Source organism: Schistocerca americana, chromosome 6, assembly GCF_021461395.2.
Source record: "Schistocerca americana isolate TAMUIC-IGC-003095 chromosome 6, iqSchAmer2.1, whole genome shotgun sequence".
NCBI lineage: Eukaryota > Metazoa > Arthropoda > Insecta > Orthoptera > Acrididae > Schistocerca > Schistocerca americana.
In genome coordinates this window covers 523711631-523735934 of record NC_060124.1, presented here as the reverse complement: position 1 = coordinate 523735934, position 24304 = coordinate 523711631, and positions in this window count along the sequence as shown.

Here is a 24304-nt window from a genome sequence, read left to right as displayed (position 1 = left end):
GCTTCTGGGTTCTTAAGCGCTGGAGTCGCGAGCGCTAGGACAGTTCTGTATTCGCCGCTCAGTTGTATACTCGCCACCGAATTGTGTACTTGCTAGTCAGTTGTGTGTTCATCGCAGCAGAGTTGTTGTTTGTCGTCAGCCGACGTTGACCTAGCCGCTCCGACTCGAACTAGACAGATTTCTGTAGACACGGAGTTCACTACTGTGTTTCTGTAACTTCGTTAATAAAGATAAGTACCAACTTTTATTTAATCAGAGTGTTTGGGTTTTCATCTTTCTGTTCACTGTTCCAGCGGACCGGTCGGCCCGCTATTAAAAGTGTGGCGGTGACTTCGTAAGCCGTTTCTACAGCGAATTGTTTGTCGCTACGAACGCCGCCACAAAACAAACAGCTGTTGACCGGTGTTGCCTGGTGAAACGTTGTTGTGATGCCTCATGTAGGGAGGAGAAATGCGAACCATCACGTTTCCCACTTTGATAAAGGTCGGATTGTAGCCTATCGCGATTGCGGTTTATCGTATCGCGACATTGCTGCTCGCATTGGTCGAGATCCAATGACTGTTAGCAGAATATGGAATCGGTGTGTTCAGGAGGGTAATACGGAACGCCGTGCTGCATCCCAACGGCCTCGTATCACTAGCAGTTGAGATGACAGGCATCTTATCAGCATGGCTGTAACGGATCGATCCCTGAGTCAACAGATGAGGACGTTTGCAAGACAACAACCATCTGCAGTTCGACGACGTTTGCAGCAGCATGGACTATCAGCTCAGAGACCATGGCTGCGGTTACCCTTGACGCTGCATCACAGACAGGAGCGCCTGCGATAGTGTACTCAACGACGAACCTGGGTGCACGAGTGGCGGAACGTCGTTTTGTCGGATGAATCCAGATTCTGTTTACAGCATCATGATGGTCGCATCCGTGTTTGGCGACATAGCGGTGAACGCACATTGGAAGCGTGTATTCGTCATTGCTATACTGGCGTATCACCCGGTGTGATGGTATGGGGTGCCATTGGTTACACGTCACGGTCACCTCTTGTTCGCATTGACGGCACTTTGGACAGTGAACGTTACATTTCTGATGTGTTACGACCTGTGGCTCTACCCTTCATTCGATCCCTGCGAAACCCTACACTTCAGCAGGATAATGCACGACCGCATGTTGCAGGTACTGTACGGGCCTTTCTGGACACAGAAAATGTTCGACTGCTGCCCTGGCCAGCACTTTATCCAGATCTCTCTCCAATTGAAGACGTCTGGTCAATGCTGGCCAAGCAACTGGCTCTTTACAATACGCCAGTCACTACTGTTGATGAACTGTGGTATCGTGTTGAAGCTGCATGGGCAGCTGTACCTATACACGCCATCCAATCTCTATTTGACTCAATGCCCAGGCGTATCAAGGCCGTTAATTACCGCCAGAGGTGGTTGTTCTGGGTACTGATCTCTCAGGATCTATGCACCCAAACTGCATGTAAATGTAATCACATGTCAGGTCTAGTATAATATATTTGTCCAATGAATACCCGTTTATCATCTGCATTTCTTCTTGGTGTAGAAATTTTAATGGCCAGTAGTGTAATTAGTCTCCGTAGTATAACGTGTTAGATAAAAAATGTTTAATTATAACTGTCTGGTACATACGAAGGGCGCTCAATAAGTAGTGCAACAGATTTATTTTCTTGGCGAATTTCGGTTGAAAAATGCAGAAATTTCTTTGGAATATTGCCGCTTCAGCCGCTACACTTTCATGAAGTTTCGATAGGTGGCGACTTTATACGCAGCCTTCAAAATGGTATCTGTAACCGAGGTGTATTCCTAGTAGAGCGTTGTCACTGAGTTTCTTTTGCCTATAGACCAGAGCCTCCCAGATATTCATAGGTGCCTGCAGAATGTCTTCGGAAACCTGGCAGTGAACACGAGCAAGGTGAGTTATTGGAAAAGGCATCTGTCATGGTCGCAATAATGTCACGCAAATCTGTCATGTCCCCCACGTGCTCACCGGACGCACACAGGCGGGACACATGCAAAGTTGGAACGTGCGGACACACTCATTCGAGATGATCGACGGATCACTATAAAACACCTCCCTGCAAAATTGGACGTCGCTGTTGGTAGTGCTGACACACCCCACCACCAGTTGGGGTTCCTCGCCGCCTAACGGAAGACCATAGAGAGCAACGAAGGATCTTCTGTGCAAAAAAATGGTTCAAATTGCTCTGAGCACTATGGGACTTATCATCCGAGGTCATCAGTCCCCTAGAACTATTTAAACCTAACTAACCTAAGGACACCACACACATGCATGCCCGAGGCAGGATTCGAACCTGCAGCCGTAGCGGTCGCGCGGCTCCGGACTGAAGCGCCTAGAAGCGCTCGGCCACACCGGCCGGCAAAATGCTCTTCTGTGCAGAATTGCTTACACTTTACGATGCTGATAATGACAATTCTTTGCCGAATACCGTCTCGGGTGATGAGACATGGGTGTGACTTAGGATGTCGGGATTAGCATGGAAGGTCAAGGCCCCTATAATGTCACTCCTTAAACACAACAACTAGTAGATCAGTAAATTAACAATTTATGCAAGAGCACATTTATAAAACCATTTATAAAACAGTTAACATAAAATCAACATGCGGCCGTCTTAAAAACAATATCCAAATAACCAATAGATAGAACAGGCGCACTACGGCTCAATGGGTTCATCACTTCTAACCGGAAACAAAACGGCAATCCACTGAGCGGTACCACACCATCTATCCTCCGGAAAAAATGTTCGAAGGTGCACCCTCAGCCAGTAAAGTTATGGTGACGGTCTTCTGGAACTGTGATGGTTTATACCGTTTCATGTCCTCCCTCATAGTGGAACGATAAACTCTGAAGTGTACTGTTTTACGCGGCACAATCCATACGTGGGTGATGAGGAGGTTATTGATGCTGCAAGACAATGGCACCGACGTCGACTCGTAAAGTGTACCACGTGGGCAGAAACGCCATCTCAGTAACATGGATGGGTGGAAACACATGGTGTAAGGCAGTCGTAACGAAGGGGATTGTGTTAAAAATAGGATTTTGTATCCAAAAGAATAGGGAATACACCACTGGTCATTAAAATTGCTGCACCAAGAAGAAATGTAGATGATAAACGGGTATTCATTGGACAAATATAATATACTAGAACTGACATGCGATTACGTTTTCACGCAATTTGGGTGCACAGATCCTGAGAAACCAATACGTAGAACAACCACCTCTGGCCGTGATAACGGCCTTGATGCGCCTGGACATTGAGTCAAACAGAGCTTGGACGGCGTGTACAGGTACAGCTGCCCATGCAGCTCCAACACTGTTCAAAGGGCCGTCAATGCGAACAAGAGGTGACCTAGACGTGTAACCAATGGCACCCCATACCATCACGCCGGGTGATACGCCAGTATGGCGATGACGAATAAACGCTTCCAATGTGGGTTCACCGCGATGTCACCAAACGAGGATGCGACCATCATGATGCTGTAAACAGAACCTGGATTCATCCGAAAACATGATGTTTTGCCATTCGTGCACCCATGTTCGTCGTTGAGTACACCATCGCAGGCGCTCCTGTCTGTGATGCAGCGTTAAGGGTAACCGCAGCCATGGTCTCCGAGCTGATAGTCCATGCTGCTGCAAACATCGTCGAACTGTTCGTGCAGATGGTTGTTGTCTTGTAAACGTCCCCATCTGTTGACTCAGGGATCGAGACGTGGCTGCACGATCCGTTACAGCCATGTGGATAAGTTGCCTGTTATCTCGACTGCTTGTGATACGAGGCTGTTGGGATCAAGCACGGCGTTCCGTATTACCCTCCTAACCCACCGATTCGATATTCTGCTAACAGTCATTGGATCTCGACCAACGCGAGCAGAAATGTCGCGATACGATAAACCGCAATCGCGATGGGCTACAATCCGACCTTTATGAAAGTCGGAAACGTGATGGTACGCATTTCTCCCCTTACACGACGCATCACAACAACGTTTCAGTAGGCAACGCCGGTCAACTGCTGTTTGTGTATGAGAAATCGGTTGGAAACTTTCCTCATGTCAGCACGTTGTAGGTGTCGCCACCGGCACCAACCTTGTGTGAATGCTTTGCATATCACAGTATCTTCTTCCTGTCGGTTAAATTTCGCGTCTGTTGCACGTGATCTTCGTGGTGTAGTAATTTTAATGGCCAGTAGTGTAATATGGTGTATTGGAATACTAAGTAACCTGCTAAAGAAAAAAAAAAAATTGCATTACTTACTGAACGCCCCTCGTAAACAGATATTTTTTTGTATTTTGTTCAGAAGCTGTGACGTCTGAGGTTCTTTTGCAGTCGGTGTTGCCTTCCTTCTGCCGTTGCTCACAGAGCTGGTTGCCAGGTAATTCTATCTTCACCAGCACCTCTGGATACTGCGTGACTTTTCACAATACATAGCTTTCTACGACAGTTTCTCATCAGCGCCATATACATACCTCTACTTGTAGGTTTCCAGGCCGCTCTGATAGCATCCCCCGTCGGTACCATGTACCCAGTGATTAAAATACCGTACTAACTGTTGGTCTAGGTCAGTGGTTCCCAATCTTCCTTAGGGCATTACCCCCGCGTGGAAACACACATTGCCTAGTACCCTCGCCCTCCCCCTCCCACTGCCATCTGTTACCACCCCTCCCCTTCCCCCAACATTACCACTAGCTCTAGCACCTAACTAAACCGTAGAATAAAAGCCTTTTCCTGGAAAACTATTACTTTTAAAATGATGAAAGACGAAAGATATTTAGTTTGTGTGTGTGTGTGTGTGTGTAGAACGAGCGATGAAAGAGTCCCAGAAAAGAAAGCTAACGATCCACATAAAGGTACACACTTGTTACAAAACATGCTCCCCATGTACTAGTCCTCTCCATGGCGGCACTTGCTTGACCTGCACGCTACAGCTGTATTTAAAATGAAACAGTTTCAGATATGTGCACTATACTTACTGTTCGTAAATCACCTCATTGCTGCGAACCTTACTTCTGAACTAGCACAAAATTTATGACTTCAAGCTGTTAAAGATTTGTGTCTAACCACACTAATAATAATAATAATAATAATAATAAAATAACAGAACTGTGTACAGCACCATAGCAGCCTTTATGAAGTTACTGCTGTGTCGTGCTGTAGATTAATTCATTTATCTGTTTCCGAGTAACAAAGCAGCTATGGACTATTGCAGGTACTATCTACAACTTGGAGAAGATATTTTCTTGAGATATTTAGTATTTGTTACGTACACGTCTCATAATTTTCAATGCGTTAGGGTCCGCAGTTGCGATGAATTTTTTAAAAGATTTCTTGAAGCCTTCAGCTGCCATTCTCTCTACTTCTTTTACGATTGTACAATTTCAGCCTTAGGCCATTTTCAAATATCTAAAACGGAAGTATCATACATTAGATATACTAGTGACTCTTGTGACTTTGATCTAGGAACAAGTCATATCTGTAGACATACTAGGTGCCTTATAACTTACTTTATGGATGGTGTTTTAGTAGTAGCTTATGTCATATGCGTCGTTGCTCCTGTGACATCATGTTATGTTCATAACTTAATCCGAGATGTTCTCGCTATTTTAGGAGCACGTCACTTTCGAGCAGTTGTTGCAAAGCTCTTATATATAACGTACTTAACACTAAAAAGATTATAATTATTTTACAGAAATTTGCTACTTGCATATGCTTTTGTTCTCTGTTATATTTAACTATCGTTCGTTGGTGTAAATATGACTGTATGTAATTTATTTAAAATAACTTGTAAATATTTGTTCTGTTGCTGTAGAAGCACGTCATTTTTGAATAGTGGTATAAAGTTATGTATAATCAAACGGTACTGAGAACTACGAGAGCGGAGTAGAAACTGATTTATAATTGCGTGATGTTTCACGTTACAATCATATTTATTAATGAGTGTAGTGATAATTTTCTGTAGTGCTTCGCCGTAGAATTGGTGGAAAGTTGTCTAGGAATTTCCCGTTTCGTAGGTCTTTTTGCTCATTTAAAACCCCGTCTGACTGTTTTTTTAGATGGATGTAAATTTGGATTTCTTCCATTTAATGTAGAACTAAAGAAAGCACTAAAAACATGTAACTTCGTATTCACACAAAAGGATATAAAAGACTCCATTATAATGAATACAACAACACCATCATTGCATGCCCAGACGAAGATACATGAAGAACAAATACTGATTCGTCCAACTGTTATCATGGTTAATAGCCCAACAAGGCTGTCAGTAAATAGCTCAACATACTCCTGAAGCAATATTACATATAGGAGAAAGGATACACTGCAAAAAATTCTTACGATGTAGTTAATAGAATTAAAAATATGAAAAGACCGAAAATGAGATACTCTTATCACTCAATATATCTAACATGTACACAAACATTCCAGTAACAGAAACTACAGAAATCATTAAAAACAACTTTTTCAAATATAAGACAATCACTCAAGGAGAAATTTGTAAAATAATAGAACTTCTGCAATTAATCACTCCCTACACTTATTTCTTATTTCCGAACAAAATTTATCTCCAAAAAGATGGGGTAGCAGGTACATTAGCTGATATTTTCGTTAACACCTTAGAAGAAAATTTTTTTAACAGGTTCACTCAAACAGCCAAAACGATGGCAACTTAATCCTATTCGATGCAACATCATACATTCACAATTCAACAGTTTGCATCCAAAAATTAGTATCGCTATGCAAAGAGAAAAAAATAAGAGCATAAACTTTCAGGATTTACAAATCTCAAAAGAAAAATCTGAACATATGTTTGATATTTTTCGTAAACCAATGACAACAGACATAATTATCCACAACCAGTCACGCCACCCGAAACCACACAAGCCCGCATAGTTTCATTCTATGTTACATAGACTAAACCACTGAAAAAAGAAAATATTGGAGAAGAACTAGATCTTCTCCGAAATGTAGTTATAAGTAATGGTTATCCTAAAACCTAAGTAGACTCGTTATTCAAAAAGAAGACCATTCAAACACATGCCAGCCCAACAGATGAAATGACTTCAACTAGAGACAAAAACGAACCACAGAAAAATAAAATTCTTCTATGGTCACATCTAGGTATTATTTCAGACAAAATTACTCGATGTTTCAAGGATATAAAACTATACACCAGTTATAAAACCACAAATAATCTGCAAAGATTATTGAGACATATACCACGTAAATCAGAACCGTTTTCGCAATCAGTACTCAACAAAATTAATTATGAAGAATGTCCAAAATTTTATATTGGCAAACAGGAAGAAAAGTTAGTTCACGACAATAAGTGACAATAACACATCCACATTTGATGATCACCTCAAATATTACATAAATTACAGAAAGGAAGAATCGTGGATGTAATAGAAGAAATTGAAATTTACATCCACATAAATTCTCAGTCAGACGAAGTTTTAAATGAACTAAAAGACCTACGAAATGGGAAATTTCTAGGCTCTAGAGTACAGAAAATTATCACTACACTTGTTAATAAAGGTGATTGTAATGCGAAACATAACGCCACCATAAATCAGTTTTTACTCGACTCTCGTAGTTCTCAGTACCGTTTCACTAGCGTACTGTGATAGATGTCATATATATGATATTTGTACCACTATTCAGAAATGGCGTGCTCCTACAATAACAGAACAAATATTTACAAGTTATTTTAAAGAAATTACATACAGTCATATTTGCACCAACGAACGACAATTACATATAACAGAACAAAAGCATATGCAAGTAGCAAATTTCTGTAAAATAATTATAATGTTTTTAGTGCTAAGTACGTTATATATAAGAGCTTTGCAACAACTGTTCTAAAGTAACGTTCTCCTAAAATAGCGAGAACATCTCGGATTAATTTATGAACATAACATGGTGTCATAGGAGCAACGATGCATATGACGTAAGCTACTACTAAAACATCATCCGTAAAGTAAGTTATAAGGCACCTAGTATGTCTACAGATATGACTTGTTCCTACATCAAAGTCACAAGTGTCGCTGATGCATCCAATGTATGGTACTTCCGTTTTAGATACTTGAAAATGGACTAAGGCCGAAAATGTACAATCGTAAAAGAAGTAGAAAGAATGGCAGCTGAAGTCTTCAAGAAAACTTCCAAAAAAATATATGTCTTAGACTTATCATCAGCGATATACGGGAGATAGAACAAGGTAAGTACGTAGTGGGTGGACTATCTGAGGAATCTGTAAGCTCCACCGCATTAATGGTAATAACTGAGAAAAAGTAATTGTTGGTAACATATATAAACAACATTAGAATCTTTCCAAATTGTGGTAATAGTAACTATCTTTTTAAAATAATTTATTTTCGTGACTGAAACAGAATCGAATCGTTTAGTTTATACTCCACAGGAAATTTCGTTTTACATCTCAGGGGGTAATTACCCCCAGGTTGGGAACCACAGGTCTAGGTGAACCGTCACAAGCCATACCACAAATCAGGAAGCGAAAGTTATGCCGCTTGGCGACCCATGTTGGTCGTCTTTGGTTCCTTGTGGCAGCGTCATCTGTAAGCGGTTCCTGTGGAGGCTCTCCAGAACAGCCAGGGTGTTTAGTCGGTTGTGAGACTACGACTAGGAAGATACCTGCAATACTAGTGAACTGTCGGCTGTGGTTATCTGGAGGAGGCAAGGGAAGTGAGCCGTGGTAGTGTTGGACAAGTTTTTTTGCAGCCCGTTGTTGGGTTGCAGTTGTACCGGAATCCAGATTAGCGCCCAGCACCGAATGAACTGTAATTATCTACGACACATTCGGGTACTATAAAGGTATAGCTGAACTTTCAGGATGGGGAAAAATATTGCGCATGGATACATGGCGTTCTCAGGAATATAAAAGACGGGAGGTACGTTTTTTGTGTCGTCTAATGCGGGTCTTTAATCTAGACTGACTTCGAGGGTACACCTTCTCCAAGACTGTCAGTTTCATACTGGTTGTCCCGAAGTTTCGTTTCCGATCTCGAGCAGTTCGGATTAAATAACGAAATTTGTACGAAGCTCGTAAGTGGCGCCTTGAGGGCCGTAATTCACGTAACTAGCCAGACGCTATGGCTTGTGTTTAGGTAATTGTTACCATTGTGGGATTTGGCTTAATTGTAAGAAGTAGTATCCTGATATTAAAATACCCTTGTGCCTGCTGTATTAAACTGAATTAATATTCTGGTCCATAGAGTCTGAAGTAAAAGTTGTATATATCATACCAACTGAAAAATGCTCTTGTCGCAGGACAAAAAAGGAATCTGTTCCTTTTTAAAAGGCTCTGAAAGAAAGGAAGGGAACCAGCTGCCTCAGCCATCATTCCGCACCAAAAGCTTTGGCATGCTAAAATACTAACACATATTCTAAATCCTTTTACCCAGTCTCTCTTTGTAGCTATGCCTTCATTCTTAGCATCTCCCTCTCACAGCCATATTCTACAAGCGGGATGTCTGTGTTAATAGTCGTCAGGCGCATTTTTGCTGTTCCGGCAGATATCTGCAGTTTAGTTCCTTTAATCAACCCATAAAAACACTACTCACACCACCCTTCATTCGGCGCCTAGTGTTGACGGAAACTGTCGGTTTGTGTAACAAAATGGGACATAGACACCCGTCCTTACGATGTCATTTATTGTATGTCTACCAGTTTCAATGATTCAGTGCACGATCACAGGCCTTAGCTTACGCTGAGGAGGTTAACACCATTAGTTTACACGATGCATCAGTGGCCAATATCTATAAGTGGTTTTCTCAGACTATCTTTAGCAGCGATGTTGTCTCTCCAAGCATCAATTATCAAGTGTGTAGAGCTGAGGGCTGGAGAGGAAACATCGCTGCTACATGTTACATGTGGTGGCCACTGATACATCGTGTACATGTCAGCGTCAGGTAAGGCCTGAAACACCGAAATGGTAGCCATACAATAAATGACATCATAAAGAAGGCTGTAGATGTTCCATTTTATTAAATAAATGAACAGCCGAAATCCTTCAGACCTCAAATCACGATGATGGACATACAAAAACCGGTAACTTTGTTCCCCGTTACGAACAAAGTCATATTCAAAACGAAATTTTACGTGCCCATTCGACAGAGAGGTCCCATACTAGACTAGTGCGATATCTGTTTTATCGAAACGTGTTAAGGAGGGTTGGGCGTCAAACGGGCCGACTTGGAGCAGGAGAGGCATCACAGGACATTTGAATTTCCGCTGTCAATACTTTTACAAATAAATTCATAAAACTTTGTCAGGATCATTAGGAAGGATTCAGGATTCAGACTCATTGCACTGGAACACCGAAAACATAACAAAATAAATTTTTTTAACTGTGAAATTTAATCATTCTTTCACTTACTAATGGCTGCATTTGTTGCTATACGTGCACTTTTCTTCATGAGTTAGAGATATTCTTCGATGAATTTTGCACAGCATACAAACCATACTTACAGGTGTATGAAATTCTAGAATTCATTTAATTTATGAAGAAACGAATGAGCTGTTCTATATTAAACTTCATGTTTAGAAAAAAAAAGACAAATTTTCTAGTTAATTACCTCAATTCTAGGGTTTCATACACCTTTGAGTATGGTTTGTATGCTGTGCAAAATTCATCGAAGAATCTCTCTTACTTAAGAAGAAAAGTGTACCTTTAGCAACAAATGCTGCCTTTAGTAAGTGAAAAAAATGTTGAAACTTCACATGTAAAAAAAAAAAAAATTATTTTGCTATGTTTTCGAACTTCCACTGCTGTGAGTGTAAATTCTGAATCCTTCCTGGTCATGCTGACAAAGTTTTGTGAATTTATTGGTAAAAGTATAGACAGTGGAAATTAAAATGTCCTGTGATGCCTCTCCTCCTCCAAGTCGGCCCGTTTGACGTCCTACCCCCCTTAAGGAAGACAGTAAAGCACAAACAGGTTCAACTGGCTCAAATGGCTCTGAGCACTATGGGACTTAACATCTGAGGTCATCAGTCCCCTCGAAGTTAGAACTACTTACACCTAACTGACCTAAGGACATCACACACATCCATGCCCGAGGCAGGATTCCAACCTGCGATCGTAGCGGTCGCACGGTTCCAGACTGAAGCGCCTAGAACCGCTCGGCCACAGCGGCCGGCACACAAAGAGGGACCCAGTGCTTCTGCACCGATTGAGCAGCTTGCAGCAGTCAGCTTGGGCCACGACGGTTTACTCTCATTTAGAAAACATTTCGATAAAACGAATATTGCACTAGTCTAATTTGTCGAATGGGCAGGAAGAATTCCGATTTAAAAGTCATTTTCCTTCGACCGTCGACTCTGGACATGGCACGGAGGACGTGAAGTTAAGAATTTATTTGGGCTGACTCCAGTTGCACGTTGTAAAACGAAACTGCAAATATGTGCCGAAACACTAGTCTTAGAAGAGTGAAGTCAGTTCAACAAGAAAGCGTAGGCCATAATTTTAAATGTAAAGTCTGCAGCGACGTCTCTGGTAGTGGTCTCGAATCACTACTAAATGCGCTTGTACACAGTGTTTAGATAAGGATGTTGTGCATGTTTGGGGATGTTCCACTAAACGCGGTTTTGGGTTGGGGTTGGGTTGTTTGGGGGAAGAGACCAAACATCTAGGTTATCGGTCTCATTGGATTAGGGAAGGACGGGGAAGGAAGTCGGCGGTGCCCTTTCAAAGGAACCATCCCAACATTTGCCTGGAGCGATTTAGGGAAATCACAGAAAACCTAAATTAGGATGACCGGACGCGGGATTGAACCGTCGTCCTCCCGAATGCTCGGTTTTGGCTATTTGCACTTATTTACTGATAATTTAAACGCTGAAAAAATGTGCAATATTTGTCAAAAATGTAAGGCAATGAGGTGTCCACGATGGATTGGCCTGCAATGTCTCCGGATGTAGATCCGATCGAAAATGATTGGTCGTACATTAAGACGAAGCTTAAAGGAAAGCTAATATATAATTAAGGCAGCTGTCATATAAAAGCGGGACAATATGGAGATCGTAACCGAGAGTATATGCAGAAACTGTCGTGAAGAGCATCCCAGAAAGGTGCCAGGCTGTAATCGATAACGGCGGCGATTGGATTAACTATTACGTAATTGTGCAGTTAGTAATAACATTTATTTTCGTGTAAACATTTATTTTAGTGTAAACACATATTTATAATACTGTCTTATTTCATACACATTGGCCGGCGGCGGTGGCCGAGCGGTTCTAGGAGCTTCAGTCCGGCACCCCGCGACTGCTACGGTCGCAGGTTACAATCCTGCCTTGGGCATGGATGTGTGTGATGTCCTTAGGTTAGTTAGGTTTAAGTAGTTGTAAGTTCTAGGGGACTGATGACCTCCGATGTTAAGTCCCATAGTGCTCAGAGCCATTTGAACCATACACATAACGGCGTATACTTTCCTGTGGAAGTGACAGTATGTATGCCTCTTTTCCACTACCTCTTTTTGCTCCGATTCATTTCCAGTGTATGCCATCGCCACTAGCCCCTCTCTCACGTACGCTGTCTCCTTTTGTATTCCTTTCCAACTGACACCGTCTCCACCACAAGTTGAGAGCTCGAAACTTTTTCTGGGCCGTTCATCAGAATTTCCCCCTAAACACATGTGTTTGAAATTTCGGTCCAAAATGCGCCTTCCCCTACATCGCTCATCTGCGAGGTCCCAGAGCCCCTAAGGCTACAAATGGTCTCCACTCAGCTGTAGTTTTAATTGCCACTGTCTCCTCTCTCTTTTACTCCCACCGCTCCTCTCTCCATCCATCTCTCTTTCTCTTTTACTGCCACTGTCTCTCAGTGACCATAAATATCTCCGCTCTCCTTGGCTTTCACTGTTACTGTCGTCATACGTTTCTCTTTCTCTTTCACTGACACTTTATCTCACCATCACTGTCTCCTCTCTTTAACTCTTCCACTGGCACTGTCTCCTCCCTCAGCCACTGTCTTTCTGCTACACAAAAAAAGCGCGGATACATTCGTGAGCGTGGTGACGAAGATGAAGTGAGGACTGTGCCAGCTGGTTACCTACTTTTCTTTCAGAAGCTTTTAAACAGCAACATGTTCACATTTTTTGTGCTCCGACAGGAGCATTTTTCAGCTGGTTCCCTTCTTTACCCTGCTAATGCGGTGACGTTGCTTTCATAGGACAAATTCTATAGGACAGTAAAGTTTTGACAGTTTATGTATGAACTTCGACATATTTGTGTACCTTGACACGCATAATCAACAAATAAGTTCGCATAATATGTTAACACAAACTCAAGTGCTTTATATTTTTTCCGGATACTTTGCTCATCGATGGCAACACATCGAAAACGCCTGGATTATGATTTGTATCTTAAAAGCTTAGAAATGTTATTAGTTCCAGTTTTACATATTTTTTTTACTTCATTTTAAGTTTTTTCAGGCATGGTAAAGTCTTTTTAGCCCATTTTTTCCGTGCGGTACAACTTCGGGCATATTTGTGTACGCATGACGGCTCCACTGTGTAGCAACAGTGTTCCATTAACTTTCGTTGTTGAAATCTGTCGATTAAGAACATAGTTTGGTGACATCAGAAACCTGCCGATCACCCTAGAACCCTTGCCATGTGCTACGTAAGGTAACACTACATTTACGCTTGAGACCGGACTTTACCTTCATGTTATGCGTACACAAGTATGGTAAGTTTGAACCTCTGGATCTAGCTTACAGATTTTGATATCGCAAATAATTTGAAGGTTCTCCAAGAACATTATCTGAAGAACACGTGGAAAAAATTTCGTCGATTTGCCAAACGTAGAAATTATAGAACTGGCCATCCCCACATTTGGTACCTTTGGTACACACAAATCACAATTTCTCGGGTGTATCTCGATAACGGATACGGATTTTCGAAAATGGGAAAATTTACTTTCTAGAAAAATGCCTACTGAATGTAAAGTTAAAATTTGAGTCATTTGCTAAGGTTAGTTACTTAGATAATTTTGCCTGCTTTGTAAAATCGGCTAAAATGTGTTTTTTATTGTCTTCTTCGTAAGTACGGTAAACTTAAAGCTCTAGATCTCGGCAACGCATAATGGTACCGAAAAAAATTTCTAAGTTCACTGAAAATAAACGCTGAAAATTTCGATAATCTGGCATGAACAGAAATTATAGAAATGGCCATCCACACAACTGGTACTTACAGCACCCAAAAATCGAAGTTTTTCAGGGTTTTCTCTTGAACCGTCCGTAAACAAATGATGCTTTCATAAGCCGCCTGAGGTCCACCCTAGACCACGCCTAATGCAAAAGAACAGACAGATTTGCCCAATTTACCAGAGCTGCAGGAAGTGTGTGGCGTTCGAATTTTGACACTGTTATGTGGAACAGCTTCACTATGTCAGTTCTTCCAATAGCTATACATATGATAGCTAAGCCAAGGGCTTCAGTCAGGAACCGCGTGACCGATACGGTCGCAGGTTCGAATCCTGCCTCGGGCATGGATGTGTGTGATGTCCTTAGTTTAGTTAGGTTTAATTAGTTCTAAGTTCTAGGCGACTGATGACCTCAGAAGTTAAGTTGCATAGTGCTCAGAGCCATTTGAACCATTTTTGCTAAGCCAAGGCTTATCCAAAACAGTTGACCCTCTATTTCTGTGATCAACAGAACTTGAAATATGACCCCTGAAAAACCGCATATTTTCGTGTGGCATTTTGGAACTTTCTTTCTGGTATCTTTCACTGTTGTACACTGACCGATTTTTGAGGGTGTCTTGCAGTGTATAGTAGTTTTGTTCTATAAGTAATTTTATGTCTACCAGCTTGCCATAAGGTTTTAGAATGGTGGTAAGACTCCACATAATAGTAAGCTAATGAGGTGCTATTTTATTTTGTTGATATTCTGCTTAAATATTGAGCCTTGATGTGAGTGAGTTTTGTTTTAAGGCATATTTTCTCGTACATAATAAAAAAGTACTAATGGATTCTGAAGAGTTTAACTTCGAGATGAGACTGGGCTATAACATCCATATCTCAGGTGGGGACGGAATGAAGGTAATAGTCACAGACGCAAGTTAGTTCGATGAGAATCGTAACTCCCGTCATGGCCTGTGCTGGTATTGTCTGTTTCTTACATGACCAAAGCAGTTTTCTTATATAAATTGTAGATGAGGGGTGAGTACGGAAATTTAAGTATTGACGACTTGTATGCTGTGTACGCACGCTCCATCTGCTGCCCGTGCTACACATTGCGTTATTACTTTTAAGCAGATTGAATTTGTTTGGTTAATAAATGTTTTGAGTTGTCATTCTGCACTTTAATAACACTGTCCTCACTACACCACACCGTGCGGTACAATGTTTAAGCACATTTGTAAACAACTACCTGTAACTATGTAGAAATACGACCTACGTTAGATTCTAGGTACCAGGTCTCGAGCCTGTAAGCAAAACAAAAAAAAAAAAAAAAAAAAAAGAATTAATGAGACTAAAAAAATGAAAGTCGCTGAATGTCTTCTCAGCCAGAAGATGTAGCGACGAAACGAGAATGCATACAAAACGCTCGCTACCGTGCAGGTTCTCAAAAAGTGTCAAGATTAATTGCCCCATTTGCTGTGGGGTGGAATGTGATTAGCAGATTTAGACTTACCGGAGGTTGCACAGTGAGGGACTGTGCGTGGTACGGAGGGCTTCCGTGACAGACAGCAGTTGTACCAGTTCGGGTATCGACTGGCGACAGCCGCGCTGCGAATCGTTAAAGCCCAGTTTCGCCTACATCTCCGGCGTCCGGTCATTCATTAACACCTTTGCGCGGTACTCATCGCCGGTCGCCTGCGGTGTGAAACGCTATATCTCTAAGCGCCTAAATTTCAGTCCCTCCCTCTCCCGGCGCTCTTTTTAAATCTCTTATTTTCAGTCTGCGCCGCGCGGCCACCACAGCTCGTTAATTAAAGTATACACAGGTTTCAAAGCTGCAGCGCTCTGCTGGCTGGTACACAGCCCTTTTCGTGCTGTACCTTTTGTACCTTTTGCCCCCTCCTTCATCCCCCCCCCCCCCCCTGCCGCCCGGCTGTCCACGCGTCGCATCGCTGGCTAACACAGCGGATATACTCGACGGGGGTCCGTTTTTTATCTACGTTTACGAGTATTTTTCCCCGCATATACTCCTCCAAAAGCTGTTCCTGCCGACAGCCACTGCAGCACTGCAACTACTAAGTCCAGCACTATCATATATTTCCGCACTCTGTAGTTCTCTAGCTCTTTTCAGCAAACGCCCTGCACCATAGCACGTTTTAGGGACCTTCTACGTTAGTCTAGTTTCGGCTCCATGAAACCATCTTCGGGTGTAGGTACATCGGCTACAGCAAACACGCGCCAGTTTTTACGAGCAAATTCACAGCGTGACAATTATTGACCTTCATGAAAAGAAACGTAAATTAGTTACAAACTACGGCATGCACACATTTCATTGAACTTGTAAACGTCACTACAGATATTAAGATTTAGGTTATGACGTGTTCGATATACCTGTCATCATCGGCAGGATGTGGCGCAGACGAATAGCGAAATTCTGCGTGTCCCGCTGAAGTGTCCGAAATTCGATGCTGTCGATGACATCCTGAACGGCTGTTTCCAGCTCAGGGATGGTTTTGGGATTATTGCTGCACGTCTTGTCTTTTAATATCTCCCTACCAAGAAGAGTCGCTTGTGTTCTGATCCGGAGAAAATGGCGGCCAATAGAGGCCCATGCCAGCGGCCTCTGGGATCCCAGAGCCAGAAAATGTTTCAAATGGCTGAGCACTACGGGATAACATCTGAGGTCATTAGTCCCCTAGAACTTATAACTATTTAAACCTAACTAATCTAAGGACATCACACACGTCCTTGCCCGAGGCAGGATTCGAACCTGCGACCGTAGCAGTAGCGCGGTTCCGGACTGAAGCGCCTAGAACCGCTCGGCTACAACGGCCGGCTCCAGAGCCAGGATTCGGTCTGCAAAGTGCTCCTCCAGGATATCAAATACTCTCCTGCTTCTATGGGATCGAGCTCCGCCTTGTATGAACCACACCTTGTCGAAATCAGGATCACTTTGGATAATGGGGACGAAATCACCTTCCAAAACCTTCACGTACCGTTCGGTAGTCACCGTGCCGTCAAGGAACATCGCACCGATAATTCCATGACCGGACATTGCACACTATACAGTCACCCGTTGAGGGTGAAATGCGGATTCTCAGTTCGCCAAATGCGCCAATTTTGCTTATTGGCGAACCCATCCAAATGAAAGTGGGCCCTGTCGCTAAACCAAACCATGCATACCCATATTAATTCCCATTATGCACCGCGGCCAACCGTGCAGTTTCAATGTCCTAACGCAAACCGTGCAGAAATTATGACGATTTTATTTCATATAGTTCAATAACTGTCACCCTGTATGTTCTACGTTGTAGAACGATATTACTTTTAAGACATAACATGTGATTTTCGTATAGTAATTGTTGGATTCTCCTGTAGCGCCGGCCGGAGTGGCCGAGCGGTTCTAGGCGCTACAGTCTGGAACCGCGCGACTGCTACGGTCGTAGGTTCGAATCCTGCCTCGGGCATGGATGTGTGTGATGTCCTTAGGGAAGTTAGGTTTTACGTAGTTCTAAGTTCTAGGGGACTGATGACCTCAGAAGTTGAGTACCATAGTGCTCAGAGCCATTTGAACCATTTGAATCTCCTGTAGCTGAGACAGCTCAGATCTGAAAATAATGATACTGCAGTGCCTATGTGCATGTCTGAAGGAACAGGCACCGTGGCGGCTGCAGTCGTTATGAAATACATTAAGTGTATTAACAGATGCCAATGCAAACAACTGTCAACTCTATAGGGGAATGACGCCAGCGAAAATTTGTGCCGGACCGGAGGTTGAACCTGATTTTCTTCTTTACGCGGGCGGTCGCCTTAACCGCTTTGGCTAAACGTGCACTACCCGTGCACGAATCACGTCTAGACCCACACTCCCATAGGTCTTCGATCCTGCGCCACAGCCAGTACTCCTACGCACATTACGTAGTTTCTGTACAGGTGAGGCCATATTAATTGAAAACTGCTTCCTGGTATCGGCAGATAAATACGATATTACAGTGCATGTGTTGTTAAGCAGCTGTTAAGGCGACGGCTCGCGTAAAGCGCGAAATCTGTGTTTAGAGTCCTGGTCCGGAATAAATTCTCACCATTAGAATTATATCAATACCTTGAGTTGTTGACGGGCGTTGATATATACCAACGGAAACAGGTGAAAATGTGTGCCCCGACCGGGACTCGAACCCGGGATCTCCTGCTTACCTGCCAGACGCTCTATCCATCTGAATCACCGAGGGCACGGAGGATGGTGCGACTGCAGGGACTATCTCGCGCACGACTCCCGTGAGACCCACATTCTCACCTTTTATGTCCGCACAATGCATTCGTAGTGTCCCACCCCATCCCACTTTTTACTCGTGGAAGACATTCGTACCAAGTCCCGTAAGAGTTCGGGAAATATGTGTGCATCCGCACAGAAGGTCATCGCCGGTATTGCCAGAACTATTTACTTATATGGAAAAATCGTTCAAATGGGTCTGAGCACTATGGGACTTAACATCTGTGGTCATCAGTCCCCTAGAACTTAGAACGACTTAAACCTAACCAACCTAAGGACATCACACACATCCATGCCCGCGGCAGGATTCGAACCTGCGACCACAGCAGTCGCGCGGTTCCGGACTGCGCGCCTAGAACCGCTACTTATATGGATATGGTGTCTGTTCTTTTGGACGTGCCCCAAAGAACAGACACCGTATCCGTATAAGTATAAATTCTCATAGTCGTCAGTTCAACTGCTTGCACATAATCGCACCTGTGAATACATTTGGGGGTGATCTGGAGGTGGTTTGATGGAACCGAAGACGGTTTCGGGTTTACAGATATATGCAGTTCAGCAGTATAATGAAATTTCTCCTGAGACCACTGATTACGTATTTTCCCTTGCAAAAGGTAATATGTCAATTTTTGCATCGTCTTACTGTCTTTTCACGGCGCTCAGACAAAAAAATAAAAAATAAAAAACAAAAAAAAAACAAAAACAAATCAAACTGTAAAAGGCGCTTTAGCGAGATTTTAAAAGTAGCGGCAACAAACATGTAACTTCAGCTAATGAACACTTTAAAATTGAAGTATTAAATACACAAATACCAAATAACTTAGTTTTCAGGCGCACAGCCTCTTCAAACAGTATCTGCCTATAGGAGCTGACGCGTCTCCTTAGAGACAGTTCCAAGGAAAACACTGACTACCTTACAACACGATAAATTAAAATCTGGATTACTTAAATTAAGAGATGGCTCTAAACAATAACACACAGTTACAAGCCCCACTGTCAAAGGGCTGTATCCTGTGTTTTTAACAATACATCAGTCATCAAGGTGGCCTTTACAATAGGTTGACAAAGAAGCGCATTTGGGTAGGAATACCTGGAACATTGATTTGTTGTCACAAGCAAACAACATAACTAAAATATAAGTGACGACGTTTATACAGTTATTGCGTGCAGTAGCTATTGGTTAGGACGTTAACAAAACACGACCAACTTAAGGTCACAGCACTGTTCAAACGCTCACATGAGAATAAACATAACTCGGTTTTCAGATGTAACCAGAGAACGGGAACAGTATCACCACTTTCTCAAGGACTCACTAGAAGGAAATCACTGGCACGTAGCTTAGCTTTCTAGACCAGATAGAAGTAAGACGACGGCGACAGGACACCCGAGTACGAATAATTGACAAGATTCCCACAATAGTCTGCCACAGTGTCACTGGTTCATTACCAACTCCACAAGAGCCCGCTCCGCAGAATTACAATGCAGCACACGGTCTCCTGATCTACTCTTCAGGATGCTAACAGAGCTCTTCGAGACACACGTGCCTCTAGCGGTGGCCAGCCGGACCATGCTATCACACAGATAACAGCCGTGTGGGACACACTACAGCCCACTGCCCCGGCGCTGATCGTCGCAGTCCGAGTCGTTCACCGAGCGAAGTGGCGCAGTGGTGAGCACACTGCACTCACATTCGGGACGACGACGGTTCAAACCCCTCATATTGCCATCCTGATTTAGGTTTTCCGTGATTTGCCTAAATCTCTTCAGGCAAATGCTGGGAGACTTCCTTCCCCATCCTTCCCTCATCCGATGGGACCGATGGTCCCCTACCCCCTCACCTCTCCCACCCACAAATCAACGAACCAACCGCGTCACTCGCGACAACTCGCGGAGGGCCAGCACACAAACCACGGCGCTGCCCTCGAAGAGAACCCCATAGCGAAGCGCACGAGCCAACATTGCCTCGCCACGGTGCACAAGAAACAAATTGACGGGAAAATTTACATCAAATTGTCTTTAAGTTTAAAATCTTTTTGTAACATATTTCGAAAGTTAAAATTTTAATTTTTGTAATTTTTGGAAAGGTTAAGCGCACAAAATTTTAACGCACGTCTTGTATACTGGGTGTTACAAAAAGGTACGGCCAAACTGTCAGGAAACATTCCTCACACACAATTAAAGAAAAGATGTTATGTAGACATGTGTCCGGAAACGCTTAACTTCCATGTCAGAGCTCATTTTAGTTTCGTCATTCCAACGTGATCAAATTGTAAATTTTCACAATCAACGTGTGTGGGCTGACGAGAATCCGCACGCAATTGTGCAATCACGTCATCAACACAGATTTTCTGTGAACGTTTGGGCATGCATTGTTGGTGATGTCTTGACTGGGCCGCATGTTCTTCCACCTACGCTCAATGGAGCACGTTATCATGATTTCATACGGGATACTCTACCTGTGCTGCTAGAACATGTGCCTTTACAAGTACGACACAACATGTGGTTCATGCACGATGGAGCTGCTGCACATTTCAGTCGAAGTGTTCGTACGCTTCTCAACAACAGATTCGGTGACCGATGGATTGGGAAAGTTAAAAGTTTGTGCTGGACTGGGATTGGTATTCGGGTCTCCTGCTTACTAGGCAGATGTGTTGACCACTGCACCATTCGCACACAGTGGTCATCCCATAAGCTGAGAATTCTGGATCTGGCGAGAGGCGTGGTTCAAATGGCTCTGAGCACTATGGGACTCAACTGCTGAGGTCATTAGTCCCCTAGAACTTAGAACTAGTTAAACCTAACTAACCTAAGGACATCACAAACATCCATGCCCGAGAGGCGTGGTAGGGCAGTTCGTGCAGGTGGGATGACCTTTGTGTCCAGATGGCGCAGTGGTCAGCGTATCAGCTATAGCAGCCGAGCAGTGCGTTCATCGTGTAGGTTCACCTATGGAGCTAGCGTAGCTACTTGAAACGCCCGCCAAACCCGCTGGGCAGAACAGGTAATAGGATTGTGAAAAGGGCCATGGATTGAAGTCAGTTTCTGTTTCTAATTGTCATTTATTGTAATTTGGCAACTGTTTCAGGACTGAAGGCCTCCAACAAGAAATCTTAACAAGATAAAAATCCAATTAAGATATCAATAAAATAATTCAGAAACAACATACGCAAAGTGCAATACAAATGGCTGAGAGCCACAATTATTTTCCAAAATTTTAGAATATATTACCATAGACCTATAAAGGCAGAAGGCCAACAAGAAATCTTTAAAAAAATCAAAATTTCAATTAAGATAGCAAAAAATAATTTAAAACCCAAAGGGCAAGATATACAAGGTGCAACACAAATGGCTGAGGGCCAAAATTACATTTCAAAACTTCAGAATATATTACCATAGGCCTTTAAAGGCAGAAGGCCAGCATGTTTAACAACAAGAAATCTTGAAAATCAGCAAGATAAAAATCCAATTAAGATAGCAATAAAATAATTTAAAGAAACAACAGATGCAAGGTGCAATACCAATGGCTGAGGGCCACAATCAAACTTCGAAATTTCACAATATAGTACCATAATCTATAAAGGCAGAAGGCCGCATTGTTTAAGCTTGAAAGATAAATTTAAAAATTAGTTTTGCAAAATGTTAAGAAACAAACAATAACAATAAGCATAAAAATTGAAAATAGCTGACAACATATAAATAAACAACGGTGGCACTCAGAAGGCCTCCAGGGAGGTCGGCCTGCCCTCGTTCACTTAGGTGAGACAGGTGGTGAGCCCAACTGCACTTGATCCGTCGAAACCCAACCAGGGAACAGCCACGGACCGGCCGACACAACGACTTGCTTCCTATCAATCAGTACATGAGAACTCAAACCGGCAATGTTACAAACGTGATAATCCACGTACGTATAAGCTGTCAAAATTACACACCATGTTGGGCAGTGACAACAGGTGAGGAAAGGACGCTACCTGAAATTACGTTAGTGACCAGGGCAGGTAACCGGAACACTAACGGCCACTAGGCAGAAACTTCCGCTGGTACACTGGAATTTGAAATACGGTAATAATTAACTCGCTCAAAAGCACACTGCCTGAGTTTACGTCAGTGCCCAGGGCAGGCAACCAGAACACTAACGACCACAAGACAGAAAAATCCATTGATGCACTCAAATAGTAGTCCACCAAAATAGTTAATTGCACCGCATGGCGGCAACATCTCAGCAGTAAAACCACTCGGTGCTGGCCACCGGAAACCTCCCCAACAACAAACCACCGAAGCGAACCACCACAACATGAACAGACGTGGCTTGGGTAGTTGAAACCATTCCTGAACTTTGACGTCCTGAGTCGGTGAACCACGAAGCTCGTAGCTATCGGACAGCTCCACACACGCTCCGACACTGCGCAAGGACTGCCAGCCGTCCCAGCCGACTGCACCGCGCGGAGAACTTCCTTCGTCTGCAACAACCGACTGACTCACTCCAGACCCCCTTGCCGGAAACTATATGCACCAAACCCAAGATGGTACACGGGGCAAATATCGATACACATCACTGCAGCCACACGTAGAAGGAAGAACAACCACAACGCAACCGCGACAAGGGCGGGAAACCAAACACAGATAGACTGCGAAGTTCACGAAAAAGCATAGTTGGGAGATAGCACGGCTCACTACTGTTGTTTACATTCTGTGGCCGTTTCTTGTGGGCCGTCTAGTACTCCAGATTCCGTAAATCAGCATGTCAGCATGTTCTGCAATGACAGTGCAAGACCAAAGGAACTCGAGGTAGAGCGCTTTCTTCGTGATATAGCCAAAATCCCAGCAAACGGCACAGTGGGTATCCACTTATCAGTACTGAACAGTGCGGTGTATGTTAAAGTCAGCAGTGTCCTGACTTGGGATAACTAGCAGCGTTTCTGAAACGCCGACGGTCAATCATGCAGGATTAGGCACGCTAAGAATTCGAGTTTCTGAACTGTCATTCGAACTCCCGCCCGGGAACGCCTTTCGCCCTTATGGCACCGTTCACGTCCATGTAGCCAAATGGTGGACACAGTTTTGAACATACGTGGTCCGCAGTGCTGTCCGGCAGGTAACTGTAGACCTCCAACGTCAGGTACCATCCTACCTCCAGGCATGTGGATGCCGTGCGGCCGTCATTTACGACGGTCAACCGTGGACTTGACATGGAACGGCAAGTTCGATCAAAATATCTTCAGCGTCGCATAAGAAAAGACACCCGCACCACAACCGATGTCCCTTCCAGTCTCCTAATCGACGATTTTCGTTGCCCTGCAACTTCACACCACCGCTTCGACCCTGCACCGGCGCCACTATCGGACTCCTCCGATACCGCCGTTGCACAGCCTCCACAGCAAGAAACAACCATAGAGACACCACCAGAACCACCGCCTGAGGAAGCCGATCACCCTTCCGAGCCAGCCGCTGTGGAAGAGCGGGCAACGGTCGCAGTTTCGAATCCTGCCTCGGACATACATGTGTGTGATGTCCTTAGGTTAGTTAGGTTTAAGTAGTTCTAAGTCTAGGGGACTGATAACCTCAGATGTTGAGTTCCATAGTGCTTAGAGCCATCTGAATTTTTGAATTTCACCCCTCAGACGACCTGATGGAGTTTACATCAATGGTAGTACCGATGACGGGCTTTGTGCCGGAAGAGTGCAGTTCTCTCCCTTCTTCCGACGTGGAAGACGGGTCACGGAAGCAGCGAACCGTAAATGCAGCCATCCCACAGTTTCCGTTCGGGATGCCTCGCCCGCCGATGATAACCCATTTGCCCTTCATATGGACGACGAGCATGACTCGACTGAAGTCGAGGACAGCAGTACTAAAATGTAGACTTTCACG